Raw genomic sequence first — 12,599 nt, 5'->3', positions numbered from 1 at the left:
GTTAAATCAGAAGCATGAAGCACCTTGAAATGGACTCTGTAAAACCTGAGCCACCTAAGCTGCCTTGGAACTGTACCAAACTGTGAATGTTTTCTGCCACAGAGTAATATGAAAAAAACTCAGGTCTGAACTAGAGCCTTACAAGCTGTAAAACTGGTTTGGAATTTAGAGATATGGCACCCATTTTGTCTTGTATGTATTGAAATGGTCTAGAAACTCTCCTTTGTCTTTTGCCCTGAGCCTGGGTTGTCATCATCACTCAACAAGGGTTGCTAGAATGACATGGGGGCTAAATGCACTAAAATACACTAAAATGATAATAATATTCATTTAAAAATTTTGTTTTGTTTTCAGCCTGGTTAAAACTATGAAGCAAACAAGTAAGATAGGCAGATACACTTACTGTGAACTTGAGTCCTGAATCAATATTCAAAGCTTGCAACTCTCCTATCTATTCAATTCTCAGCTTTTTGTCTCTCCTTTGCATTGTTATAGCTTTATTTATTTAGTTACTTGTTTACAGCTACTTTATCTTCAGATTTTTCTTATTCAAGACAAACTGTATTTAAATGTACTCAGCTAATCACTAAATGCACTTCATAGAAAAGAAAGCCCAGGCAGGCACATCTGAAGTACCGACAGCAGAACAATCCAACCATTTATTGAAATAAATTGACCTAAATGTTTTTATGCATTAAAAAGTTCAATAAGTTATAAATCTCAGAAGTTAGCTTGTGTTTATCGGAATTTTAAAAACCTTTTATCCCCGGCAAAATATTTGTATCTAAATCATGGTCATGACATTTCATTTAAAATAAAAGTAAGTCTCTGAAAAATCCCCACAATTTCCCCATTTGTAATCAGGAATACTGATTAACACAAGTTCAGTTTTCCATTACAGAGTAATACAGTGATAAGATAGAACTTCAATTTCAAGGTTGAAATAATACTGCTTAATTCTACTGTGTTTTCACCTTGAATTTTTGTTTTTAACTGGAGTAGTTATGTTCCAAGTAATTAAGATGCCGCAAGTCTCTTTGAAGCCCAGAGAAATCTAATCACTTGTACAAAAAAAGGTTTTATTCCCATAAGTTAGCTGCTGGCAATTGCAGATGTTTTTGAACAACCTTATACTCCAGAGTTCCCCCAGACCTCTTGACTAAAGAACAGGATGAACTTTGCTTTTTAGTGTCATCCACAATTTTGTAAAAGAAAATTGATTCACTTTTAATTTCACCTAGATTTTAGCCCCTTTCACCAAAGCAGTACACAATACAGTGATTTTTATTGATTTTTCCATAGAAAGGCAAAGCTTTCTAAACATCAAGTTCCATTTCCTTTGCAAGAAAACAATCAACATTTATAGTCATCGCCACTTAGGCCTGTTGGCGTAGCTAATTCTCCATTTACATTTTTCTTTCAAATCCTTCAAAAGACAAGTTGCAAAGCAGAGGTCCATGAGCAATTTTTCTTCTAACATTCTGCAGTGCCTACTTAATTTTTTTATTCAAGAATTAGGCTTCTTTCTTTATTTTGGGCATAAAGCCAATATTTTGACCTTCTTGAATTTATACAATGGAAGGATTTTCATCTGTGATAAATTGATTGTACCAGTTACAAACCAAAAAGAGCAGAGAATGATCAGAAAGCAGTTTTACAGTTGGCACCTGAGGTGAGTTGAAACCAAGATGAAAAATTTTACAATATCTATGAGTATTTCTCACACCTTCCAGAAATAACTGAGGGATACTTTGAGGTAGATCTTGAGGATTGTCTTTTATTGCAGGAGATAATTGCCAGAGTCAACAGATTGTGAAACATAATCTTCTTATATCAAAACAGATATTCTTATGTGCATTATTTACATTGTATTTATGGTCATGCTGTGACATTTGTCCTCTGGCCATGGCTTGATGCTAGAGAGTTTGAAGAAGTTTTGCTACTACCATTCAAAAACATGTACTAGTACATAGATTTGTATTTGACAGCTCAAGCAAATGGGAGGAGATCTGAAACCAAAGTATCTACTTTGTGTGTATGAATATTTAATGTGCTATTGCAATGAATACATGACAAAATACTATCAGTAATTTAAAGATCTGAAAAAACACTGATGAGCTCAAAAGTGAAATAGTTTGTTTTTTGTGGTGTTTACCTACAATAACCCTCCGATGTGTCATTACAGTGACAAGCAAAAAGAAAAAAAAAAGACAGTCAAGTTAAATTAAAAGCAGTTCTTTGATAGAAATAAAATTTAGGACTTCTAAGCCCATGAAAATTATAAAATTTTAAAAAATTGCAATATTTTTTATAGGTTAACTCTGATTATCTAAAATCTAAAGTAGCAGACAAAAGAAAAAAATATAAGCTTGTCATGAAAATTCAGTCTCCTTTTGGAATGAAAGAATCTTCTGTTATCAGAATAGATCAATATGTAATGTATTTGTTGGATGCAAATATATGTGTTGATTGAATGCATGAGTGACTGAATGAATTAGATAACTTACTCATATTCCTATGAACATAATCTACACTATTCAAGCAAGGACGATTTTATTATTCTCAAATGGAAAATCAGAACAATGTTGTCCTAAATCTCCAAGTGGCTAGTCCCCTATGAAATGACTACTTATATAATATTGTGTTTATTCAACTTGATGGAACCTTACAGAAGCCTGTGGAAGCTTTCCTGATTTCTACATAAGGAATGTTGAAAGATTAAATTTGATGACTATTCTTTACTACTTCTATAACAATGACCAAGGTGAAAATAAACCCCAGAATTCACCAACCCTAGAATCTGCTACATTTGACTATCCTTTGGCCTTCATTCTTACATGGATGGTACAATTGGCTGCAGATTGAGTTCAGTTCACAGGGCAGAAGGCAGAAGGGTCAACAACTGGCTGTTTGAACACTGTCTTGGAGACTTTCAATAAATATTATCTTACAAAAGCAAAAGTGGAGGAAGTAGAATCCCAGCAAGAAAATAGAGGAGATGGTTGAAATTTACTTTAAAATTCTTAGTTCTTCTGATACCACAACAAAACTAAATCCACATTTTATCAGAAGAGTTTTGAGAATAACACTGAGAAAAAAAAATTTATTTTCAACTCTGATCTGTGCAAATGTTTGAAAACAATATTTCAAAATATATTAGAACTATTAATTACTCACCACACTATTGATCATTGGCTCTATAATTTGGGATTTGTTGGAAGGACAGATGAGCTGGCTATTTTGGATATGAGTCTGCTTTAGAGAACGACCTTCATGAGAAGAGGAAGTGTACAGACTGCTTCTGTTTTTTTCTCCATGAATAGCTTTGCTTTGACACTGGGAGGATGAAGAACAATCCTCAGACTACTGTTCTTCTGTATAATTAGAAATATCTTCCAGACTTTGACCATCATGACCATTAAGTTGTTGAGAGCAGCCGATTTACAAAATACCTCCTGAGTTGGCAAGGAAAGACTCACCCTGAGGTGAAGGTAAGTTAAGCATAAATATGTAGACTTTAAAATTTTGAACTGATTCCCTTCCAGGCTCAAGGTACATTATAGACATTGTGTCATTAACCCTAATATACCCCCAAATACAGCTCCAGTCAAAAAGAAACAGGGAAAAACTTCTTTCCTTCATTTATTGTGTTCAAATTCTAAATCTCTGTCAGCTGGCCTACATAATTTTGATAATAGGTGCCAGAGAATAATTAAATGGATAGATGGAAAATAGATTAAGTTAAGGTTCACCAAGTTCCATGTCTATTATTGTTGAGGATTCCTTAACCACCAGTTTTCTACTTAAGCATTTTCATTGTGTTAAAAGCCTCCATGCTTTTTTAGTGAATAGCTCTCATCTTCCTGGCCCGAGACATCACTATTTCAACCAGAAGAGAGTAAAACATTTCTGAACCAAAGAAACAGTGGAGACTCCCATGTAATGGATCCCTATTTATTTTTAAAGTAATCAATAGTTGTTTGCAAGTAATTGCACAGTATATTCTGTAAGTAAGGTAAGACTGAAAACACACGTCTGAGTTAAGAGATGGTCTAATCTGTTCAAATTAGGGGACAACTTACAGATGATCCCTAGACGTCTAGTTTTGGTAAATCATCAATGGGACCCTTATACGGCTGGCTTTGTACTATATATTTCAAAGGAAGTGTAAACTTCCTTGAACTACTGAATTACAATACTGATTGAAGTTAAGTACTGCATTTCTATAGAAATCAAAGAAGCTAATCACACAAGTATAGTTAGTTCAGTGTTTCCCATTCAGCAATCTTGAAAATACTTGAATATCATAATTGACCTGCAGCTGAGCACATTTTGGTTTTCAGATCTAAGGGGGATGAAGTATCCTTCTCAATTCACCAGGCACATGTGAATAATGAAAGATTTAAACCACAGAGTGTTGTTGTTTTTATTAAAGAGACTACTCTTGAAATGGTTGCAGAGGGCTAAATTCTCTTCTTCCTACTCTTTCTAAAACGAATAATACTGAGCACTACAAACATGCTAAGTATTTCCAAGCAAACAGTGCATGAAAAACTAAAGCCTTATCTTTTACAGAAAAAGAAATGTCTTTTATCAGTAAAAGGAATTTGGGAATAATAAGTAATGGTTTCAGAGGACATGATAGGTCAAGACGTAATGCTAAACACTTAACCCAGCGTGTTCTCTGAAAGTAATAGTTGTCTTATGAAGAAGGTATTATTGTTGTCTCTGTTTTACAGGTGAGAAAACTGAGATTTAAGCCACCTATCTAACTATACAGTCAGGGATGTCTGGATCCTATAAACTTGAGTTTAGATATGTAATGCCTGCTCTAACCTAGCCAAACTGAATTACCAGTTTGGTAAGTGTTTTGTTTATAGGAGGGCAGGAAAGGTATATCTTTTCTGCAGCACTGCTTATGTGCAAAGCGTGGGCATAAAGTGTGGTGGGCAAAGCAGGAAACATTGATTTTAGTCAGCACCCAGGTCTGATTTATGCCTCAAATTACAGTGGTCCCACTAATGTGAGCAAATCTCCTAAACTTCTTTCCTGTCTTTGTTTTTAATCTACAAATTCAAGATGATATCTACCTTCTATGTATGCTATAAGCATATTAAAAATATTTTATTTGCATTTAAAGAACATAATGACCAATTGCTTTGACTATATTGAAACCGTTGCTTCTCAAATGGAGTCCAATGCTTCTCCCTGGGACAGTCAGCAATGATGTCATCAGGATGTCTGTAGTCATAAAAAGTGGTCATTCACACATGTTTTGAGAGAAGAAAAAGAAGGGACAATGAGGTACTTCTTACAGAATGCAGTATAAGCCTCCTGATTCCAAGTAGCTCAAAGCAATTTTCCAATTATAGCTGCAAAAGGTGGATTACTTGGGAGTCCTACTACACCATGAGCAAAATCAGTTCTGCCTGCTGTCTGTCCACTTAGGGAGAGAAAAGCTCTGCCTTAGGATCCTGGGCTTTCTGTCCACAACTGAAGTTCAACGAGGGCATTTTTCACAGCTTGTGAAGACTGCCACAAGCGAGTAACTTGTGTTATTTTTTGTATAATAAGTGCACATAGTTACAAACACAAGAAGTGTCTGCTCTAATATGCTTTTGTCAATTTCTATTATCTCTACAAATCAACTCCTTCCTGACTTGTCTAATTCCTGTTGTGGCATTTCTACCTTCCATTCACCAAAACTCAGTAAATTAATTTATTTCTCAACAAATATTTATTGAATGTCATCATTGTTTCTTCCTTCTCGCTTGTCCCACATATACAATCGGTTGCCAAGTCAGCAATCTCCAATCCTTTCTGCAATGAAATTAGGTATAAATAAATTACAAAACCAAATAGACAACATCAAATCACCAAATCTTGTTGAATCATCCTCTCCAATATTCTGAAGACGCTGTTTTTTTTCTATTCCTATGCTATCACTCTATGTACTGTATAAATGTGGGAATTATAAAGAAATTATTACAGTTCTCAGAAAACTCTTCCTTACAAATTCTCAAATTCTCAGTAGATTCTTCTTCTCATCCCATTTGTAATATACCTCTGTTGACCACTTTCCATCTCCATGAACCCAATACAATTGAACATGTGAGTTTTCTTTAAGACATCACTGTTTCCATGAAGCTTTCCTCAATTTCCCCAACTGAGGTAGTTCTTCCTTCCTCTGAGTGTCAATATCTCTACTTATGTCATGGTGGTTTTGTCTTCCTACTTGTAATAAACTATGCAATTTAACTTACTATTGGCTTTTAAGATTCTTTTTTTTTTTTAATTTTATTTTTTGCTGTGTTTGGTCTTTGTTGCTGTGCGCAGGCTTTTCTCTGGTTGTGGCGAGCGGGGGCTACTCATTGCGGTGGCCTCTCTTGTTGCAGAGCACGGGCTCTAGGCGTCTGGGCTTCAGTAGCTGTTGCACGTGGGCTCAGTAGTTGTGGCTCACAGGCTCCAGAGCGCAGGCTCAGTAGTTTTGGCGCACGGGCCTAGTCGCTCCACGGCATGTGGGATCTTCCCAGACCAGGGCCCGAACCCGTGTCCCCTGCTTTGGCAGGAGGACTCCCAACCACTGCACCACCAGGGAAGCCCGGCTTTTAAGATTCTTACAGGAAGTTTCTATGGAGTCCCAGAGAATATAGTCTACAGACTCATAGGAATTTAATGAATATTTTTAAATTATTTCCATTTAACAATGCTCTATTAAAATTGAAAAGAAAGTAAAATTTCACTAATATATAAATGATTTAAAAAATGGTAGTCTTTACAGGAGTGCTTGCATTTTAAAGGAAAACTACAGTGGACATTTCTTGTTTGGCTTTGAAGTACATGTTTTTCTCTCTTGTGGTCATGGCATCCAAATTTCCTTGGGGAAATCCCAATTTTCATTGACTATTCCTTTTGAGTGGAGCTCATTCCTATTGTTTCGGTCCCAAGGGTAGTGAATAATGCACAAATATGGTAACTGTGACTTTTTAAAAAAAAATTCCTTTTGTCCTAATGATTAGATCAGAGATGAGCATGTGAACAAACCAAAGCCAATAGCACCCACTGAAACTTTTACTGTGGTTACTAAAGTGGCAGATGGTCTTTAACCACTGGACTCAAATCTGGGAAGATGAGAAGCTGGGTTGTAACAGCCATCTTCCACCACACTTGAGAATTCAGCCAAGATATAAAATGGCAAAGCAGAGAGCTGCACTGTGTTATGTTGACATCGATGTGCTCCTGGATCTATCCTGTCTAAGGTCATACTTATGCCTGGGTGTTTTGGTTACATCATCCAAGTTCTCTTTACAGCTCAGTGTAGCATAAGCCAATATATCGATTAAGGTTCATTGCAGGAAGTGGAAACCACAAGATATTTTAAGCAGAAAAAAATTTAAATAGTGAATTAAATGCTTATAAAATGATTGGAAATCCCAGAGGATTGAGCCTCTAGGAAAAAGACTTTCAGAGCACAGAAGAATTGTCCTGACAGGGAATCTATAACCTAGGCTATATCCAGGGTTGGAATTGAGGAGGGTTTCATTCACTTGTAGCCAAAAGATTCTTGATTAATATAGAAGACTCTGGTTAACTTAGGTGAATTTCTAAATGATGGAATTTCAAAGAGTATAACCCAGTGCAAACAATTCTGCAAAACAGAAAAAAAAACATTCAGGAATTATCTGGCATTAGTATCCTAAAATACTGTACCAGACACATCATAAGTCCTTGAATAAATATTTGTTGAGATTGTTCATTGAAAGAGGATGTTTTTATTTCTGTCTATGACATTTTCTTTTTCTCCAGTTATAAATTGAGATATTTCAAAGTTCTGAGTTTTTTTTTTTTTTTACCAATTCTCCTAAGGCAAGAAATGTGATAGGTAGGTTAAACATTTAGTGTCATTTTTAAAGGTGTTTATTGGTCTATATCATTTTTGTCATACTTTCCCCAATATAACACCTTTTACACCTTAAAAAATTATAATTAGTATTGTTAAAATGTTCATGCTACCCAAGGAAATCTATGGATTTAATGTAATCCTTCTCAAAGTACCCATGACATATTTCACAGAGCTAGAATGAATAGTCCTAAAAGTTATATACAACCATGAAAGACCCTGAATAGCCAAAGCAATGCTGAGAAAAAAGAACAAAGCTGGAGATATCATGCTCCCTGACTTAAGACTATACCACCAAGGTACTGTAAGCAAAACATTGTGGTATTGGCACAAAAATAGACACATAGATGAATGGAACAGAGTAGAGAGCTCAGAAATAAACCCTCACACCTATGGTCAATTAATCTATGACAAAAGAGGAAAGAATATACAATGGAAAAAAAGGCAGTCTCTTCAATAAGTGGGAAAAATGACAGTCTCTTCAATAAGTGGGAAAACTGGACAGCTACATGTAAAAGAATGAAATTAATACATTTTCTTACATTTACAAAAATAAACTCAAAATGGACTAAAGACCTAAGTTTAAGACCAGAAACCATAAAACTCCTAAAAGAAAACATAGGCAGGACACTCTTTGACATAAATTGTAGCTATATATATGATCTATCTCCTAAGGCAAAGGAAACAAAAGCAAAAATAAACAGATGGGACCTCATAAAACTTAAAAGCTTTTGCAGAGCAAAGGAAACCATCAACAAAACAAAAGACAAATTAACCTACTGAATGGAAGAAAATATTTGCAAATGATATGATGGATAAGGGGTTAATATCCAAAATATATAAACAGCTCATACAACACAATATCAAAAAGCAAACAACTTGATTAAAACATGAGCAGAATACCTGAATAGACATTTTTCCAAAGGAGATGTAGACATCAGTGGGTCAGCAGAGAAATGCAAATCAAAACCACAGTGAGACATCACCTCACACCTGTCAGATGGCTAGCATCCAAAAGTCTACAAATAACAAATGTTGGTGAGGATGTGGAGAAAAGAATCCTAGTACACTGTTGGTGGGAAAGTAAACTGGTGCAGCCACTATGGATAACAGTAGGGAGGTTCCTCAAGAAACTAAAAATATAATTACCATATGATCCAGCAACTTCACTGCTGGGTATACAACCCAAGAAAATGAAAACACTAATTCAAAAAGATACATGCACACGAATAGTCATAGCAGCATTAGTTACAATAGCCAAGATATGGAAGCTACCTGAGTGTCCATCAACAAATGAATGGATAAAAAAGTTTAAAAAATAAAGACGGTTTTATTACACACACACACACACACACACACACACACACATAGATATAGATATAGATATAGATATAGATATAGATATAGATGACTATTACTCAGCTATAAGAAAGAATGAAATTCTGCCATTTGCAAAAACATAGATGGACCTAGAGGGTATTATGCTTAGTGAAATATGTCAGACAGAGAAAGACAAATACAGTATGTTATCCTTTATATGTGGAATCTGAAAAATAAAACAAACAAATGAATATAACAAAACAGAAACAGACTCACAGATATAAGGAATAAACTTGTGGTTACCAGTGAGGAGAAGTAAAGGGGGAGAGGCAAGATAGATGTAGGGGATTAAGAGACACCAAATACTATGTATAAAATAAATAAGCTACAAGGATATATTGTACAACACAGGGAATATAGCCAAAATTTTATAATAACTTAAAATGAAGTATAATCTATAAAAATATTGAATCACTATGTTGTATATCTGAAACTAATATAAATCGACTATATCTCAATTTTAAAAATTTAGATGCCCATAGGATTGCTGTACTTTTAGTAACATTAGATCGAGAATGTACTATAATAAATACAAAGATGAGTGCAATAACCTTTTTATTGAAGTTTATAAAAATATGACACAACCAAAAAAAAAAATAAAACACAATAGATGATGTATACATTTTGTATGTAGAAACATACATAGAGAGAAAGAGTGTGAGCAAGAGAGATGTTTGAGGCATTTTATTTAGTACAAAGCCATCGTCTGGTACACACACAGCATGAAGGATATAAATCATTAATATATACTAGAGTAGCATACTGATTACTGTAAAGGTGTCTCTACAATATCTTACTTAACTGGATGAGTTAATAAAGTTTCTGAGGGTGTTGAGAAAATTTGGATGGAATCTAAATATTTGGTTCTTGGTTCATGGAATTTCACAAAATGTAAGACAATACCCAATATATTTTGAGTAATTCTATATGCTTTACATTTACAAATATTTCACCAGTTGCATTACCTGCTTTAGATTTAAGAAAAAAATAATTTATATATGAGATATTAATGGATATCTGTAAAAATGTTGAACTAACAACCCTCACGAGTGAAAAATATTTTAGTTGAATGTAAAAGACTAAAGAAATGAGTAATAATGTGCCATTTATGGCTGGCTCGTGCTTTTCCAGATAAAATAAACTGAAAAGTAACAGAAATACAGAAACCAGCTAGGAAAATGTAAACTGCCAAATAAAAGTTGATACCCTGGGATATTTCCTTAGTGAAATCTTAGAACTGTAATTAGATAGCAATGAGGAACTATTTTCCCCACTCTCCTTGAAAATAGATCTTAATATGACTGTAATTTGTTTAACCTCTTATTTTTTATACTATTATAATGTTATAAAATGAAAATACAAACCACTTCTGTCACTTATAATCATGTTTGATTAGTGAATAGACACAATCTGATATGATACTTCAACTTAAAGTTGCTTTTCACTGTGTTAATGTTTTACTTAATAGAGTGGAAACAACATTTTATTCATTAGAGACTTATTTTCAATGGAAAGTAGAGTAAGTGGAGCCATGAAACATGCATAAATATGAAAGTCACACTAGATAAATAGCATGCTAGAATCTGTGGAAATGAAATTTATGAGCAAGAGATTGCCTGAAGAATCTGAAGATTCCAGTAAGGTGCCACTTAAGTGACTAAGTCTTATACTTCCTCTCTCCTACAAATTATTTGAGTACCACCACAGTGATGTTCATTGGTGGGGGAGATCATATTTCCCCTTGGTATCACAACAGATTGAAAAGGTTTATTTATTTATTTATTTTTCATAATCATAGTGGACATCTTCCATGTGCAGACTCTTATATACACCCAAGATTCTTTGAGATACACGATTCAGTGTTACAGGCATGGTAATTATGATGGGAAATATATTTTTGTTTATGTCATAGTGCAAACATAATTAAATTCGAAAAATGTATGGGGTTTCAAGCATCTGTTAATAAGACTAATTGTTCCAACCTCAATTCTAAACCAATTGAAAAAAAAATAAGACAAAAGCGGAAGGAAAGTGGAAAACAAAAATATCTGCTTTATTATTAATATTACTTTTATTGACCATTGTGGCTTCTAACGGGATATAGACCAGCTTCCTCATATTAAAACTCAAAGCTCGGTAGAATTTCGAGCAGTCAAAAACTTCCACCATGAAAACAGGATCTTCATGGCTAAGTTGACTATTTGATCACAGCAATTGAGAACCCGTACTCTTTGTGGGTAGGTCTGCTCTTGAAAGAGAAGGAACAGGACTTGGTTTAGCAGAACCAGTTTTCATTCCAAATGTTTCCATCTGATTAAGAACTCACATATGAGGAGGAATAAAAGATAAAGTGGAGAGGCAAGGAATTTGCATAAGTAGGACTTGTTTCACATAAAACAAACAAACAAACAAAAACCACAGGCACACACAGAAAAACATTAGGATGGGGGGGATGTTTCCTCTTAACAAAGGATACTAAAAAAAGTGTCTACTAAAAACCTAAATAATCGTTTAATCTTCAAATAAATAGGGTAAAAGTAGATGTATTTCCAGGGTTGAATCTCACTTGAAAACAAACAAAAACTTAAACCATTAATTCATGCAGTTAATACACTTTTATTGAGTGATAACTATGTGTTAGGCACTGGTGATACAAAAGCGAAATTCATGTTTTCTGCTTTCAAGGAATTTATAATCCAGTAGGAAGACAGACTTTCGAGCAAACCATGGAGTATAATGTTTTCAAAGTCAAAATGTGTACAATATGAAGTTGAGACTTCAGAGGGGTAGTTCTTTAGCCTGAATTGCAAAGTCATGGAAGACTTATAGAAAGCAGCCCTGAGTTGAGACCTGAAAGGTAAGAAGAAATTTGCCAGTTGGATAAGTTAAGTAAAAGTATTTTACACATAAGAATCTGATGTTCAAAGCATAAATGCATGGGAGAGTCTCTTTGGGGGAGCGTGGGTAACTGCAAGTAGTTGGATTGTAAACTAAAGTTAATTAATATGAATAGCAATAATATGAACCTTACTTTTGCTGGATAGTTTGCTAAGTGTTTTGTGTGGATCATTTCATTTTTCTCTATCACAACTCTAGGAATTAGTTAATATTTACTATCCTTATTTCACTGAGGAGGAACTTGAGGCTTAAAGAAATTAGGTGTCCAAGGTTGGTGGTGGACCTGGGATTCATTCCCAAGTAGCTTGCCTCCAGAGCTGGGAAAGAAGCTACTGGGTTATTCTGCCTGTGAAATGGGGAATTATAAGAGGTGAGAGAAGACATGTAGATGGAGACTATACCCTAGAACTTTTAGCTCATG

General features: G+C 34.6%; 1 long non-coding RNA gene across 1 annotated transcript; it reads left to right on the top strand.

The window, feature by feature from the left end:
• The first annotated feature begins 368 nt into the window (after nt 1-368).
• Nucleotides 369-12,131, top strand: LOC309804620. Its single transcript, XR_014294145.1, has 3 exons — nt 369-1,672; nt 3,324-3,491; nt 11,966-12,131. It is a non-coding gene; the product is annotated as an uncharacterized lncRNA (long non-coding RNA).
• Nucleotides 12,132-12,599: the final 468 nt, after the last annotated feature.

The sequence above is a fragment of the Mesoplodon mirus genome, assembly GCF_964341445.2.
Source record: "Mesoplodon mirus genome assembly, chromosome: 5".
In the NCBI taxonomy this organism is placed as follows: Eukaryota; Metazoa; Chordata; class Mammalia; order Artiodactyla; family Ziphiidae; genus Mesoplodon; species Mesoplodon mirus.
This window is presented reverse-complemented; position numbering and strand designations above follow the sequence as displayed.